Source organism: Arachis duranensis, chromosome 9 (genome assembly GCF_000817695.3).
Source record: "Arachis duranensis cultivar V14167 chromosome 9, aradu.V14167.gnm2.J7QH, whole genome shotgun sequence".
NCBI classification, from domain to species: Eukaryota; Viridiplantae; Streptophyta; class Magnoliopsida; order Fabales; family Fabaceae; genus Arachis; species Arachis duranensis.
The window spans coordinates 98,467,585-98,479,318 of NC_029780.3; positions in this window are offsets into that span (position 1 = coordinate 98,467,585).

The window sequence follows — 11,734 nt, forward strand, 5'->3', positions numbered from 1 at the left end:
CCAATATTTTATTTTTGGTGTGTTGTTCTCTCTAAAATTGTGATCTTTGTCTTGCTTAATTCTATATTTCCATTGTTCGATGTATGCATGCACTTATATGATTGAGGCCTTGTTTCACAAAGCTTACATACCCATATGGCCTTAACCCTTCATTATCCTTTGCAAACCAATTTTGAGCCTATTTCACCCCTTTTGTTCTCTATTTTAGCACATCACTAACTCTAAGTGGAAAACAATAATATCCTTAATTTGAATCCTTGGCTAGCTTAGACTAGTGAGAGTGTTCATGATTTAAGTGTGGGAAAATTGGGTTTGGAAATATTTGGTTTGGGAATTGAGTATTGTATATTTCTGTGAAAGAGATAGTTAAGCACATATTCTTGCATTCAATACCTTAATCATATGCATTGAGAAAAATAAAATAAAAGAAAAAGAAAAAGAAAAAAAGAGAAGCAAATAATAAAAAGGGGACAAAATGCCCCAAAGTAAATGTTGGTAGCAACGCATATGAGTTGTAATCAATTTGGGATGCATGAATATGTGGAAAACATATTTAATGGGCAATTAGATTTTATATTCTGATTACATGGATTGTCTAAAGTTAGGTGCGAAGTTTGGGTTAATTAAGGATTCAGAGTTTAGTCCACTTGACCAAATACAATCCTACCTCGACCCTAACCCCATTACAACCTTAAAAGACCTCTTAATGTGTATAGTCATGCATTGAATTTATGTTGATTGGTAGAAGAAGAGCAAGCCTTAGAAAGCAAGATTAGTAGAGAATTGAGAAAATTGACCCTTAAACACTTGAGCGATTAGAGAGTATACACTTCCAGTGAGGGTTCGATCTCGATTCTTTGTTCCCGGCTTTCATGAGCTATTTTCTTCTGCAAATCTATTTGTGCTTCATTTTTATGATTTGAATTAGTGAAATCTAGTTCATATTTGTTCTTGAAAGGTTTATTTACTTTTCACTAAGTAGGTAAAAGCATTTTGCATTTAGCTGCATTCATACAGATAGGTTGCATCTCATACTTTCTACCATTCCTCTTCACTCTTATAGCTTCTCTTGAGCTTAGCATGAGCACATGCTAATGTTTAAGTGTGGGAAGATTTGATGCACCACTAATTCGTGGTACATCTTGTGCTTAATTGAGTGGATTTTATCAACTATTCTCACATTTATTCACAGAATTCACGTGTTTTACACTTTCCTTCCTAATTTTGTGCTATGATTGAAAACATGCTTCTTTGGCCTTAAATTTGCTATGTTTAATCCTCTCTTATTACCATTCGATGCCGTGATATGTTTGGTGAGTGTTTTCAGGGTTTATAAGACAGGAATGGCTTAAAGGATGGAAAAGAAGCATGCAAAAGTAGAAAGAATACAAGAAATTGAAAAAATTGCTAAACTGTCAGCCCTGACCTCTTCGTATTCAATCGATCATAACTTGAGCTACAAAAGTCCAAATGAGGCGATTTTAGTTGCGTTAGAAAGCTAACATTTGGGACTTCGAAATGGTATAAAATTTTTATAGTTTCCCAGTGTTTAGAGATGCGTACGTGTGATTCATGTGTACGCATGGATAGTGCAATTTTCGGGCTACTGTACGTATCAGAAATCACTGGGGGTGATTTCTGGACTGTTTTTGACCCAGTTTTTAGCTCAGAAAACACAGATTAGAGGCTACAGAGTTGAGGAATCAGGGGACACTTCTCATTATTCACTTTCCATAATTTTAGGTTTTGGATGTAGTTTCTAGAGAGAAAGGCTCTCTCATCTCTCTAGGTTTTAGGGTTTATCTTACTTTTAGATTTATTTCTTCTTAATTCTAGGTTCAATTCCAGGCTTAATGTTCCTTTAATTTGGTTCTCTTATACTCTCATTTATTCTAGTGCTTTGGTTTATCTATTTCTCTTGTTGAATTTAGTTTATGGATTCTCCATGTTTGATTCAATTTCCTTATTAATGCAATTTGAGGTATTTTATGTTATTGCTTCTTCCTTCATTTGTTTTCATTGATGTTTGCAATTGGTTGCTTAGATTTAATATTCTCTTATTAATTTTCTATATTTTTTATGTTGTGCCTTCCAAGTGTTTGATGAATTGCTTGGGAGGATTTTAATTTAGACTTTTATGTTCTTGGCTTGGGATGGTAACTTAGGAACTCTTGAGTTACTAATGTCCAAGTAATTGATGATTGGAGCCATTAACACTAGTTCTCACTAATTAATTAGTGGAGAGCTAGAACTTATGAACTTGGATTGATGTAGCTCATGTGACTTTCCTTAGGTGAAATTTGAGACAGTTGGTAACAACATGGGAGTTATTAAAATAAGTGAATTTGACTACAAGATAAAAGATGTGTTTGTGATCAACTCCAAGCTGCTAAATCGTTTATTTTTTAAGATGTTAGAATAGCTCAGAAATGAGATTCTAAATCACCAGGCACCTTTGAATACTGAATATGAGTCCAGTTGGAGATAGATCAAAGGGACATACTCTGTAAAAAATGGTTATCTAATGCTTTGAATATACTTGTTAGTTAGGATTCTAGAGAGGATTCAAGGTAAATATGAAAGTTGCATATTCTGGAGAAACTCAGACTTACTCCCTGGTTGGGGTTTCACAATGCTTTTCCTACCACTGCTCTTCGATATCATCTACTGCACCAAATCTCTGTCCTAGATGACGAATCCACCCTTAGACTACTCTACATTGCTTAAGAGGTTGTTCAAAGACTAAAGCTATTTGGACTCTTTTAGGATTTGCCAATCCAACTTTTTCAATGATCTTTCTTTCAAAAATTGGATTTTATGGAATTTTGAGAGTGACAACTTTTATACTTTTGCGGTAGGACTATGGTACATTTGTATGGACAGAAATGAAGAGCTCATTTCAAATAAGGACTTCTTAGTTTCCTCAGTCAGTTTCAAGGTGCGTGCCATGGCAGAAACCTTTAGAACACTAGAGGTTTTCAACACTCATAAACTAATTCAACTTCCTCACTACTCTTGGACTCGTCCGAAGCTTCATTTTCTAAAACTGAACTGCATCAAAAGTGTATTCAAGGAAGAAAGGCTGGCAGGATTTGGATGTGTTCTCCATGGTCAAGATGGCATTTGTGTTCACAATAGGTTCGGTAAGGTGCCTGGGGTGAGTGTCCTTCATGCGAAAATTTGAGTGATTTTGTGCGGATTGTTGTTGGCTTCAGAAGTTGGTGTCTAACAAGTTATATGTGAAATAGACTCAATAGATGCATTCTTTCTTGATAGTCATTGGTGCTTCCTTGTCAAACATTAAGAGAAGAATTAGATACAAAAGATTTTCAAGCTCAAAAATAACAAAAGATGATATTTGCATTTTGTGCTTATCCAGGGAAATGCAAATATGGTGGCTGTCTGGTTGGCAAAATTTAGGGTATAGAGTAATTACAAAAAAGAAGACTGGCTGCAACCATCACCTCTCATACTTCAATTGCTTTTGGATGATATAGCTTAAGAGTTTTGTCCTTGTTATTCATACTTCGATTACTTGTTATTGTCTTTTTTGTGTTGTTTTCGATTTTTTGTTTTCTTCTTTTAGACTTAGGTTCACAAAAAAAGTCAGAAGGTGGTGCAGGAAACTGACTCCACACGTTTCGCACAGATAGACCGGCAAGTATACCGGGTCGTCCAAGTAATACCTCAGGTAAGTGAGGGTGAATCCCACAAGGATTGTGGTTTGAGCAAGCAATGGATACCTTGCAGATCTTAGATAGGCAAATAGAAAATATAGTTGTCACGAGAAAACACATAAAACAGAATAAAAATAAATAAGACGTTACTTGATAGGTGTAAAATCGATGGTAGGAGAACGGTTCAGGCTTCGGAGATGCTTTATCTTTCTAGATTAACTTTTCTTACTGTCTACTTCAATAACTTTCTGATTCCTTCAATGACAGCCGTAAGTGATTAACTCATGTCCTCTCATCAAGTTAACCTCCTCTACTACAGCAATCTACCATGTTGTAAGTGACTCACGTCCTCTCATCAAGCCACCTCTAGGTTTCCCACTATAGCAGAAGATGAAGCTCTAAGCAATCCACTCTCCTTCATGATCCTACTCAAGGTGCCACAGACAAGGCAGATTTTCCAGATCAGGAAATGTTACTTCTCAGACTCTAGCCTTAGCGCCACAGAGACCTCACTTATTCATGGTCAACGGGATTTCATGTCACGTATCCAAAGTTGCCCAGGTACTCTATTGGAATCCACAATACAATCTCTAGCTTTGGTTTAATGCTATCCGGGTCAGGAATCACATGAAACCCATGTAGAATAAGGGGGATTGTCACGGGTCACCCTCAATTCATAAGATGAAGAACAAGAATGCATAAGAGAGTAGAATCAGACTTATTGAAAAAGAACAGTAATATTATTAATCCATAAAACTCAGCAGAGCTCCTAACCTTAACCTTAGGAGGTTAGTGACTCATACTGTACAAAAGTAGTAAAGTATTCGAATGGGGGAGGAAGAAGATCAAAAGTTAAAAGTTCTTAAACAAGGGTGATCTCCTCCTATATATACTAATCTGCTAACTAGGAATTACAGAAATAAGATAAACTAGTCTTATAGTGCAAAAATCCACTTTCCAATCCCACTTGGTGAGTGTTTGGGCTGAGCTAAAGGTGTCTCCACATGCTAGGACTCTTTAGAGGCATTGAACGCTGACTTGGGACTCCCTTTTGGGCGTCCAATGCTAGGAATAGGGTAGATGGCTGGTGTTGAATGCCAGTTTTAGGTCTTCATTTCCAAAGCAAAGTATGGACTATTATATATTCTGGAAATCCCTAAATGTTAGCTTTCCATAGCCGTTAAAAGCGCACAATTTGACTTCTGTAGCTCTAGAAAAGTCTTTCGACTGCATGGAAGTCAGATCCTGGCAGCATCTGTAGTCCTTTTCTTTGTCTCTGAATCAGACTTTTGCTCAAGCTCCTCAATTTCAGCCAGAAAATACCTGAAATCACCATAAATCACACAAACTGAAAGTAGAATCCAAAAATGTGAATTTTGTACTAAAACCTATGAAAATATAGTAAAACTTAAACAGAACATAACAAAAACTACATGAAAAATGATGGCAAAAAGCTTAAAAAATATCCGCTCATCAGAACACCAAACTTAAACTGTTGCTTGTCTCCAAGGAACCAAAAACGAAGTAGGATAAAAAGAAGAGAAGGATACAATAAATCTTAGGGTTTTCAATGAAGCTCAGTTTCAATTAGATGAGCGGAACTAGTAGCTTTTTGCTTCTGAATAGTTTTGGTATCTCACTTTTCATTTAAGCTCAGAATGATTGGCATCTTTAGAAACTCATAATCCAGATGATATTATTGACTCACCTAATTCAGTTCTTTTTTATTCTTGAACACAGCTTCTTTAGAGTCTTGGCCATGACCCTAAGCGCTTTGTTTTCTAGTATTACCACCGGATACATAAACGCCACAGACACTTAACTGGGTGAATCCTTTAGGATTGTGATTTAGCTTTGCTAGAATCCCTAGCCAGTGGTGTCCAGAGCTCTTAAGCACACTCTTTGTTTTGGATCACGACTTTAACTGCTCAGTCTCAAGATTTTCACTTGACACCTTCACACCATAAGCATATAGTTATGGAAGCAGCTCACTTGAACTGTTTAGGCTAAGATATTTCTTTTAGTCCCTCTTAACTATTGATGCTCGAACCCTTGGATCCTTGCCCTTGCCTTTTAGTTTAAAGAGCTAATGGCTTTTTGCTCTTACCTTTTGGTTTAAAGAGCTATTGGCTTTTTCTGTTTCTTTCTTTTTCCGCTTCCTTTTTTTTCGCATATATATATATATATATTACTTCACTTTTATCATCATTATTTCAAGAGCCAACATTCTTAACTCTGACATCAAATATGCACTGTTCATTTATGCATTCAGAAAGCAAAAGCAATGATACCACATCAAATAATTGAACTATTCTTAATATATAACTTGAAGTTCAAGTATCTCACTTTTCTTTTTCAATTAAAAATTTCATTTAAGCAAGGTGAGAGATATGTGGAATATTTCATAGCTTTAAGACATAAAGATGATCATGCACTAGAAACAGACAATAAAACCAAATACATGGAAAATAGGGAATTAAGGGAACGAATCCACCTTAGTGATGGTGGCTACTACTCCTTCTGGAGGATCCAATGGAGTGCTTAGTTTCTTCTATGTCACGTCCGTGCCTCTGTTGTTCTTCCCTCATAACTCTTTGATCTTCTCTTATGGCCCTTTGATCTTCTCTTATTTCATAGAGGATGGTGGAGTGTTCTTTATGTCCCATCCTTAGTTGGTCCATGTTGGAGCTTAACTCTCCTAGAGAAGTGTACAATTGGTCCCAATAGCATTGGGGACGAAAATGCATCCCTTGAGGCATCTCAGGGATTTCTTGTTGAGGCTGCTCCACAGGCTCTTGTTGAGGTGCATGTATAGGCTCTCTAGTTTGCTCCATCCTTCTTTTAGTGATGGACTTGTCCTCCTTAATGGGGATGTCTCCTTCTATGACAATTCTAGCTGAATTGCACAGATGACAGATAAGGTGGAAGAATGCTAACCTTGCTAAGGTGGAAGGCTTTTCAGCTTTCTTGTACAACTCTTGAGGTATATTACATCATGTACCTCCACCTCACTCCCAATCATGATGCAATGAATCATCATGGCTCTGTCAATGGTCACTTCTGACCGATTGCTAGTAGGGATGATAGAGCATTGGATGAATTCCAACCATTCTTTAGCTACGGGCTTGAGGTCAAGCCTTCCCAGTTGAATAGGCTTGCCTTGTGTATCCCTCTTCCGTTGAGCTCCCTCCACACAAATGTCTGAAAGGACTTGGTCCAGCCTTTGATCAAAGTTGACTCTCCTAGTGTAAGGATGTAGGTCTCCTTGCATCATTGGCAATTGGAGTGCCAACCTTACACTCTTTGGGCCGAAATCTAAGAGTCGCCCTCAAACCATGGTGCTACAATTTTTGGGATGTGGGTTCACACTAGTGTCATGGTTTTTAGTAACCCATGCATTAGCATAGAGCTCTTGCACCATCAAGATCCCAACTTCCAGGATAGGATTGGTTAGGACATCCCAACCTCTCCTACGGATTTCTCTTCAGATCTCCCGATACTCATTCCTTTTTAGCCTAAAGGGGACTTCAGGAATCACCCTCTTCTTTGTCACTACTTCATAGAAGTAGTCTTGGTGGGCTTTGGTGATGAATTTTTCCATCTTCCAAGGTTCAGAGGTGGAAGCAACTGCTTTTCCTTTCATCTTTCTAGAGGATTCTCCGACTTTGGGTGCCATAAGTGTGAATGGAAAGCAAAAAGCAAGGCTTTTCCAACACAAAACTTAAAAGCTTTGCTCGTCCTCATGCAAAATATGAAGAAAAGAGTAAAAGAAGAGAATAGATGAGATGGAGGGAGAGGAGAATTCAGCCAAGTGGGGATTTAGTGTATGAATGGTGTGTGTAAGAAGGGTAGGAAGAAGGGGTATTTATAGGAGTGGGATAGGTTGGGGTTCGAATGAATGGGTGGGAATTGGGTGGGAAAATGTTGAATTTGCAGTGGGTGGGGTTGGTAGGAGTTATGATGGTTTTGGAAAGAGATATGAACGTGATTGGGTTAGGGTTTATAGGGAAGAGTATGTGGGGGAAAGGGAAAGTAAGAGAGAAAAGAAGGTGGGATAGATGGAGATTCTGTGGGACCCACTGATTCTGAGGGGCTAGGGAATTTGAGTTTTCCTGTCCCCTTGTGGGCGTTCAACACCCAGCTCCTGCTCCTGGCTGGCGTTCAACGCCAGCTTGATGCTCCTCTTGGGGCATTGAACGCCCATTAGGGTGCTCCTTCCTGGCGTTCAATGCCAGGTCTGTGCCTCTGTTGGGGCGTTGAACGCCCAGTCTCTGCCCCGTGGTTGGCATTTGACGCCGGCTATATGTTCCCTGGCTGGTGTTCAACGCTAGCAATGCTGCTTCTCATGGGCGTTGAACGCCCATTCTGGCCCCCTTGTCTAGCGTTTAACGCCAGCAAGGCACCTACTCCAGGGTGTTCTGTTTCCAGCTCTAACTGTTTCTGTTTCTGTTCTAACTACTGCACATGAACATAAACTTAAAGAAAACATGAAAATTAAACTGATAAACTAAAATAAACTTAATGAAAAATAGAAATAACTTTAATTATGGTTGAGTTGCCTCCCAACAAGCACTTCTTTGACTTCACTAGCTTGACGGTTAGCTCCTTACGGAGATGGATAGGGGCTTAGAATTTCCTTCCAGATGCTCTAAATATAGGATCTTGTTCACTGTGTGTAGAATGACTGGGTTGTCAGTGAAGGATACTCTCATGCCAGGTGAGAGGCCTTCAATGCGGATCTTCTTGTCCCTCTAGCCTTTAGGTAGTTTTTTCTTAGTACCAGTGTATTCAGTGCTTGATAATGGCTACCCAACACCAAACTTAGAGTTGGTGTCTGGGGGGCTCTGTATAACTCTGCACTGAGAGAGAGGGTTGGAATACTAAGTGTTGCACAACTGTCTCTTTTCTGTCAAAGGGAGAGTTGGTATTAGGCATCTTGAACAATATGTGGTCCTCCCATAACTGTAAAATTAGTTCTCCCTTTGCTACATCAATGATGGCATTGGCAGCGGCAAGGAAGGATCTTCCAAGGATGATGGATTCATCCTCTTCCTCCCAGTATCCAAGATTATAAAATCTGCAGGGATGTAAAGATTTTCAACTTTTACTATGACATCCTCTACTAGACCATAAGCCTTTTTCATTGACTTGTCTGCAATCTCTCATGGAATTCTTGTAGTTTGTACCTCAATGATTCCCAGTCTTTCCATTACAGAGAGTGACATAAGGTTTGTACTTGATCCTAGGTCACACAGAGCCTTCTCAAAGGTAATGGTGCCTATGGTGCAAGGAATCAGGAAGCGTCTGGGATCTGGCAGCTTCTGAGGTAGCTTCTGCTGAACTAAGGCACTTGACAATGTCCAGATTGCATAGGTTAGAAATTTTCCATCAAATTAGAGTTGGCGTTGTAAGTATAGTCCTAACCCGACAATCGACCATCAATCAAAGGCTTCCTGAGAATTCTTAGGTACCGAGCAACTTCCTCTTCTCTAGTTTCCACTTCCTCATCAGAGGAGGAGTGATCCTCATAATCCATGATTTGCAACAAGGCATTCAAGGGAACCTCTATGGTCTCCTCATAAGCCTTAGCTTCCTTCAATTCTTCAATAGGGAAGTCGTGAGTGGGCATTGAACACCCAGCTACCCTATCACTGGTGTTCAACGCCAGAAATGATGCTTCCTCAGTAGGAAGAGTGTTAGGAGGGGTCTCAGGGATTCTCTTGCTCAGCTGACAGGTGCCCGTACACATACCCCACACTTTCGCACGACAGTACCAGTAAGAGCACTGGGTCATCCAAGTAATACCTGAGCGATTCAGGGTCGATCCCACGAGGATTGTGGCTTGAAGCAAGCTATGGTTATCTTGCAGGTCTTAGTCAGGCGGAATCAGAAGAAGTTGGTTAAACTATGATGATCATGAAACTATGAAAGCAAAAGGGGTAGGAAATACTGATAGGAAGAGAGTTGAGAGTTGGAGTTGCTCTGTTTTTCTGAATTAACTCTGGTACTACTGTCTTCTTTGCTTGGAAATTATCTTCTTCTATGGAAGGCTGTATGTGATCAAAGCCATTGCCTGTGGTCATTGATCTCCTCTGCTATAGAATAAATGCCTTTGCCTGTGGTCATTCAATCTGACGGAGGGTGAAACTCTAGCAGTTCATTCTCTTGGCGATCCTACTCAAAATGCCACAGACAAAGTCAAATCTTCCGGATCAGAGAATGCTACTTCTTTGGATTCTAGCCTATGGCACAGAGACCATAATCTCCCTGAAAATTTGCTGAACTGGTGTCTCGAGAAGTCCCCAACGAAGTCGTGGATTAACCGTCTGAGAGATGTATAAACATAGTTGTTGGCTCGTACTTTCCTGCCAAGTATTCACACGAACCCAAGTAGACGTGGGTATTTATCAAGAACATTCGTCTTAATGTGAGGAATAGAGCTAATTTTTTAGATCATCCTATTCACCACGATGAAGATCAGATATATATCTTAGAGATAGATCAAGCACTGATCGAAGAAGAAATAGTAATACTTTTATTGATTCATAGGACTTAGCAGGGCTCCTCCCTTAAACCTAGGAGGTTTAGAAACTCTTACTGAAGTAAAAATGTGTATGATATGCGAATGTGCTTGAAAAGCTTTAAATTACATAAATTAAATCCCTTAAATACTAAACAATGACTAGTAAGGGTAAAACAGTCTATTTAGTGCTAAAATCAACTTCTGCATCCCACTTGGTGAGTGTTTGGGCTGGGCTCTGATGAGATCCACGTGCTATGAGGCTCCTTGGGTGTGGAATGCTAGCTAGGGGGTCCTCTCTGGGCGTTTGTACATTGGTCTCTGTTCTTTGGGCGTTGGACGCCTGGAAGGGGGCATGTAGTTGGCGTTAGACACCAGTTTTGGGCCTTCTAATCCAAAGCAAAGTATGGACTATTATATATTTCTGCAAAGATCTAGATATCCGCTTTCCATAGCCATTAAGATCGCTCCATTTGGAGTTCTGTAGCTCTAAAAAAGCTCTTCCAAATGCAGGTAGGTCAGATCTGGACAGCTTCTGTAGTGCTTTCTCTGTCTCTGAATCAGACTTCTGCTCCGGCTCCTCAATTTCAGCCAGAAAATACCTGAAATTGTCCAAAAACACAAAAAACCATAGTAAAATCCAAAAATATGAATTTAACACTAAAAAACCTATAAAAACTTAATAAAAACTAAATAAAAACAACTGAAAATTATATGACAATGATGCCAAAAAGCGTATAAAATATCTGCTCATCACAACACCAAATATAAACTGTTTCTTGTCCCTAAATAACTGAAAACACAGTAGGATAAAAATAAAATTAAGATACAATAAGTTTCTAAGTTTCAAATAAAGCTTAGTTAAAATCAGAGGAGCGGGACTTAGTAGCTTTTTGCTTCTGAATAGTTTTGGCATCTCGCTATCCATTGAAACTTAGAGATGTTGGTATCTTTAGGAACTTATAATCCAGATGATATTATTGAATCTCCTAGTTAAGTTCTTTTTATTCTTGAACACAGCTTTTTGAGTTTTGGCCGTGATCCTAAGCACTATATTTTCCAGTATTACCACCGGATACATTCATGCCACAGACACTTTAATTGGGTGAACCATTTCAAATTGTGACTCAGCTTTGCTAGAGTCCCCAAATAGTGGTGTCCAGAGTTCTTAAGCACACTCTTTTTTCTTTAGACCACGACTTTAACCGCTCAGTCTCAAGCTTTTCACTTGACACCTTCACGCCACAAGCACATGGTTAGGGACAGCTTAGTTTAGCCGCTTAGGCCAGGATTTTATTCCTTTGGGCCCTTCTAACCACTGATACTCAAAGCCTTGGGTCCTTTTACCCTTGACTTTTTGTTTAAAGGGTTACTGGCTTTTTTCTCTTGCCTTTTAGTTTAAAGAGCTTTTGGCTTTTTCTGCTTGCTTTTTATTTTTTTCTTTCTTTTTATGTTTTGCCACTTTTTTTTTTTTGCATGCAAGCTTTTTCTTTTTCTTTTTGCTACTTTTTCTTACTTCAAGAATCAATTTTAAAAT